Genomic DNA, 6,627 nt, shown 5'->3' with positions numbered 1-6,627 from the left:
ATTAAATATTAAGTTAAAAAAATTATTAATATTGTTATTTTCTAAAGCATTGGACATAATATTGGGCGAAATTGTGATAATCATTTTTATATATTTTAGTTTTCACTGAAAATTATTAGATGAAATTAGATCTTTTTAATAATAAAAAATTTGTAACTAATATAATGTCATCCACAATTAGAATTAGTGTGGTTCAAGAATAAAGAAAAAATAATTTAAATTTTTGATTTACAAAAACAAAAACGAGTAGTTTAAAGGAGAATTATAATTTAAAAAAAAACATATGTTTGAAGGCGGGTTGGGCCGTATATTTTTAAACCAAATATTTGAAATCGCCATTAATTAGCTGTAAAAATCAAAAATAAATAAAATATATTTTAAAAAAAAATCAGGGCCGGGCCTGAAAATTTTTTAAAAAAAAAATGAACCCGGGCCTGGTACCTCTGCAGTTCTCTGAAATATATATTTGGTCATTAAATAGTATCGTAAAATTAAATTTCATACATTCACGCCACAACTAAAATTTGACTATCCATATTTGCATATTATAAAAAACCTTGTAATATTTTATCTTTATGTTATTCTAATTTTAGTATTGTGTCGTATGGGGATTTCGGAATCTCCTGATTTTGAATCCTTTATCGAGGGCGATTTAAAAAAAAATTTTAAATCCAATTTCACCGGAAATGTATTCTAGCATGTGTTAGAGTATTCGCCCTAGAAATTTCAGCCAATTTCAGCAATGAACTTTAGAACTTACTTCTAATTTATATTAAATTTTATATGGATTTTTCCATATTAAATTTTTAAAAAAAAATATCCAAATGTCTATGGCCTGAAATTGGCTGAAATCTACAGGGTAAATAGGCAGCGTCAAGGTGTTACTTTTTTCAACTTTATATCCATTTTTTTGAACACGCTTTTTTAAATTTAAAAATTTGATTTTGCCGGAAATGCGTTATTCCAGCATGTTTAGAATACGTGTCTTATGAATCGTAGATAATTTCTTTACGGATGAACTTTTAAGCCATTAATTAATTTATATATAAAAAAAAATTATTATGGAAGAAATTTAAATATAAATTATATTAATTTTTAAAAAGTTTTTTTTATAGTGCTGTTAAATTACCTAACGTTAATCAACTATAAAACAGCGTAGCTATGTGTTTATCAGAGTTGTTAAAGGATCTAGATACAAGTATCTAGATATAAAAATGTGGTATCTGTATATAGATGATTAAAATATCTGTGTCTAAATATTATTTTAGACGATGTATCTGTATCTAGATCCATTTAAAAAAGTATCTTTTAACAACTCTGGTATTAATTCTCAAAAATATTCTAATCAATCTTCAAGTTGAGACTCAACTTGCAGGCTTAATTTAGTTTTTTTTTAGGCTAAAAGCTCGACTAAACCAGGCTAGAGATGGCCAGTGTTAGGTATAATTTAACAACACTAAGTTTTTTTAAAAGTTCTTGGAAAAAGTTGTTCTGAAATTCATAGGGTCAGGTAGGCATTCCAAACATGAATGGCATACATTTCCGGTATAAAATCCTTTATTTTTAAAATTTTTCTAAAAACGCGCTCAAAAAAAAAATGATTTAAAATCGGGAAAAACAATTACAATAATCGCGATGTAAAAAAAAAATTTATATAATAATATGATTCCTAAGAGTTATAACATGTGATCTGCACCGGGCCTAATTGTTCAAGCCCTGCCCGACCCTAAATTTTATTATAGAGTTTTGCCCGGCACGGCCCGGCCCGAAATGCCCCGGACCAAATTTATTATTTTTTACAATTACTCAAAATAAACGACATATGTTATGTGGCGTCTACTTTCTATAAAAAATATCACATATTTTTATTACATAAAAAATTCTAACCTAAATTCGATAAATTTCTAAAACCCGACCCGACCCGACCCGACCCGACCCGGCCATTTTTTTGAAAAATATTAAGCCCGGCCCCGCCCGAGTTCCGGTCGCAGATCTCTTGTAGTATAAAAATATCCTGAGAATTTGTTTATTCGTTGCTGTGAACTTTATGAATCATTAGATCTCTGGATCTGTATGCCGGCTACGCTAATTCACCCGGCCACAAGTAGTGTTGTTTACAAATGAAGCTTGGTGTATTTTTAAAAAAGACCCCCCCCCCCTTCCCCCCACATTGAGATCTTTGTTGGGATTAGGTTGCTGGAGTGTGGTAGTAATTGATCGGGAATGTTCGGAATTGATAAGATAGAATTAATCACGTGACTTAGGGATTTTTTATTTTATTTTGCAAAGCAATTTTATTTATCCAAAAAATTAATGTTTTCATAAATAAAGATTTTTATATTTTATATATATATATAAAAGTTTCATAATGTTAATTTCAATTTAGGTAGCTATAAGAAAAGTCAAATATAATACATAATTAAGATCAATTTAACATAGCATAATATGATATGATATAAAATTAACGCCTCAGACAGACAGTAAAAAAAAATATAAACATTTAAATGTTATTTTACAATCACGGGACTATACAATTCTTTAACCAAAATAATACTATGCATTATGCCCTGAATATTTTGCTAATAGAAGACAGAAAAAGTTATGGAAATCTATTTAGCCTAATCTCCAAGCACATTCATTTGGTTAGAATCTTAATCGGAGCTACTTAAAAAATCGCCTCAAATAAGGCTTTTTAACAACATTAGCGTCGCACTTCACTTTCTCTCAAAATTATAAAAATTTTTATTCACTCCCAAATTTATTGAAATTAATTTAATCTACATATATACCATGTCACAGAAAAATTGTCACATTTTGTGAAAAAGTGCGACAAGTCATGGAAGTGTAGTCGAGCTGTCAACTAAATAAGGCCCGGCCTGGTACCCGGCCCGAACGGGCTTCGGGCCGGACCTAATATTTTTTAAAAAAAATTTCGGGTTAGGGCCGGGTCGGCTAAACTATTTTCAAAAAATTTTGGGCCTGGCCGGTCTTGAAAAATTAGGTCCGATGCAGATCACTAATGTATAATATTTTTTTCCAAAGCTTGCTTAACAATTATTATATTTTCATATCTTTGTCTCTCTTTTATTTCTTTCTTTCTTTGCCACCCTAGAATCCATCTCAACATCTTCACGCGATGGGGAGCGGACAGCGATACTGACTAACGGAAGCTCGGGTGACAATGTGACGGGGAATCATGTTTATTTTCGATGATGGATAAATCAGTATAAATCAAAAAAAAAATAAAGGAGAACCCATTAATAGGAAAACGTGAGCTGGGTTTAGACCGACATGAGACAGGCCAGTTTTACCCTACTGGTGACTCATCGCTGCTATTAGTAATCTTTTTCAGTACGAGAGGAACCGCCATTTTTTTTTGATCTTAGGTTGATGTATGAATCATCAACTAAAAAGGGGGATTATTCGGAGGATTCAACCAATCAGCAAATTAAGGATAAGATCCTGACACCCCGTCATTCTTTGACAGGCTGTCTGCTCATATCAAATAATCGTGATATCTTATCATTTTTCGGTGCAAAAAAAGAAAAAATTAAATAAATAATTTATTATTTATATTTTAATAATTTTGAAATGAATAAAAATGTTTTTATAATTAATTAATAGGGAAGAAAATAAATCATAAAAAGTTATGATATAAAACCGAATATAACTATTGTTGTGTTTTTTTTACAATATAAGTTATTTTTGTTTAGAGAAATTTGTATTATTGTACAAAAAAAGAAATATAGTACATACTCGGAAAAAAAATATATATATATTAAAACATAAACGTTTAATTATAACGAAAAAATATTTTTTTTGTGGTTAAAATCTAAATAGAGTTGCCATGCAAAATATATATAAAATTAACAAAAAGGTTTTTAATATAAAACAAATGACTATATTTGATAAACTAGGAGGGAAATGGGAGTGTTTCGAAGAAACATTTGTAGTTCCCCTTTAGGATTTCAAATTGGACTTTTTGTTTAAGAGATAGGGACTCGTTTTTAACCCCTGTCCTTAACGAAATTCTTCTACCCAATTGATTTAAGAACTTTAGGGATTGGGGACCGGGGTTTCCAAGGACGCTAAAAATTAGGGGAATAAATATAAAAGAGTTAGGGAGGAATCTATATTTATTAATCTTATTGGTTTCTTGTAGTTCCAAGGGGTCGGTATTTCCGTTAGCCGGAAAGGAGGTAACACAAGAGACGTCCCAGACAAGTCTTTTGCCGCCGTGCCAAGACGTTAAAGACATGCCGTCAGGGCGCTTACCGTCAGCATTTAGGAGACCCAATGGCTCCAAGCTATTGGGGAAACCGGCCGAAATCAAGGCTTTGCCGATTAACCTATAAAGGTTGTCGTGCCTCAGGAAATGGCCACTGACTTTGAGGCACGAGAAACAATGTCTAGAGAAAGTATCAACCTGTTTGTGACAGGCAGCACAGGTGTCCACAGAAGGGATAAGGCAACCAAGCCTATGGCCAATGGCAGTTTGAAACTCATCGTCTGTGAGTAACGTTTCCTTTTTACCGGAATCGCGTCTAGCCATTCATGGCCGTTAGAGTTTTTTTTTGCGTTTCTGAGCAGTTGAAGGTTAGTTAGCTCAGGATACATACAAAGTTTTTCAAACGAGCATTGAAGCATAGGGACCAGGAAGCTCTTTAGATGACAGGAAATTGGCTGCTCGGAGCCTTGGGTGATTAGAGTAAGCCACTCTTGTTTAGCTGAAGATAGAAGGGGATCGTCCAACTCGATAAGCGAGGAAATAGAATCGGCGAAGGATATTCGAGATGAAAGAAAACACGCAATTGCCATAAGGAAGGGGGTGACAATCCCAGTCCACCCCGGTAAGCGGGCATAGAGGCGAGGGACCAATTGAAATCGGAAAAATTTAAGCCTAAAAGGGATTCGATAAAATGTTTAAATTTTAATTCGAAGACCTTAAGGAGAGTATTGTACTGGAAAACGGTGGAAGATTTAAATAAATGTAAGAATTTAGGTAGAAAAAGACATTTTTTGGTGAGAAAGAAGAACTGATGCTTGGGGAGATGAGGAAGATTCTTGAGTGAATTGGAAAGGGACTGGATCAAATCGTCAAAAGTTTTTTGACAAAAGGAGGTTGAAAAACCGATAGGGGAACCTAAAAGACAGAGTTCCTCGTGCGGAATGATTGTAAAATCTAAGGGAGGAATAAAATCCTTATTGTTGAGGGAGGAAATTTCACACTTTTTCCTATTTAGGGAAAGACCAATTTTCGAGGCTTCCATTTCAACGTACTCTATGGCCGACATAACATTGGATAAAGAACCGCCAAAAGAGCCATCGTCGAGATACCATAAATTAAGGTCTAATTGGAAATTAGACTTTAAATTTTTGATCAAATCATGAATCCCCATAGTAAAGAGCAGGGGGCCTAGAGGATCACCTTGCTGTATCCCCTCTTCGGAGGATATGGAAAATTCCCCGAATTTGAGTAACGAAGGGAATCCATAACAGGAATTAAGGAAATTCCCATATTTTGGGAAATGGTGTAAAAAAGATGGTAAGAATGCCCTCCTATGGATGGTGTTGAAGGCATTTCTGAAGTCTAACTTGCAGAAAACCTTATCGGCCTCAGTATTTATAAAAATACGCGCAACATGTGAGGCCACTTCACACCCACCTCTCACTCCAAATCCTAACTGTGAAGGAAATAAGAAGGAACTGGCCTTAGGCCGAATCCTATTTACAATAGCCTTGGCGACTAAACGACGAAAGAATGACCCTATGGCTATGGGTCTAACGCCGCCATCCGGTTTGGTCAAGGAGACAAGACGGGCGCCAAAAATAATAGGACGAATGCAAAGGGGAACTTCGTGTACGAGGATATTATTGCACAGTTCGGTTAATGCTTTCAACAAAGGGTCGATGAAACCACTATCAGAGCATTGAATTAGCTCCACAAAGAAACCAGGTCTGAAGCCGTCCAACCCACCTGTCGTCCCTTTTTTTAAAGGACTTTAAGCACTTAAGTACTTCGTCACAGGTAAAGGGAATAGGGGAGGAGGCATGCGGGTGGATGTTAAAAGGGGACCCTCGTGGATGTTTTTCAAGAAGTTGTTTAAATATGGTAAGGTTGATAGGTGAAATAGAGTCATCGGAAGACAATATTCGGGCCGCACCGCTAATATCTCCAAGATCTAGTTTTTCGGAGATCAATTTGTGACGGAAGGAGTTGGGGTTTAAAGCGTAAGAAGGAGAAAATTCATCGATAATTGTATTTCCAAAATTGGAAACTTTTTCCTTAATTAAGGCAGATAAGTTATTTATTTTATTTTTGGGTTTAACTAGGACTCGAAAACAAAAACTAACCAGGTCTAACCATAAGGGTAGTGAGGAGAAATCCGAATTCAAATTATTTATAAGTGACGTGAGGAACCTTGAGATAGACTCTCGGGCGGCTATAGGGATCCTAGAAAGAACTGGGGTTTTCATTTAATTCTTTAAATTTTTTGGGTTTCAAAAAATTTTTGCAAAAAAGAAAAAAAGAAAGAAAGAAAAAGAAAGAAAGAAAGAAAAATTATTATGATTTTATATAAAAAAAAATAAAAATAATTTTATTGATTTTAAATTTTAATAATTTTT

The sequence above is a fragment of the Gordionus sp. m RMFG-2023 genome, chromosome 1 (assembly GCF_954871325.1).
Source record: "Gordionus sp. m RMFG-2023 chromosome 1, tfGorSpeb1-WG-v2, whole genome shotgun sequence".
In the NCBI taxonomy this organism is placed as follows: domain Eukaryota; kingdom Metazoa; phylum Nematomorpha; class Gordioida; order Chordodea; family Parachordodidae; genus Gordionus; species Gordionus sp. m RMFG-2023.
The sequence above is the reverse complement of the archived record's forward strand: the minus strand, read 5'-3'. Positions refer to the sequence as shown.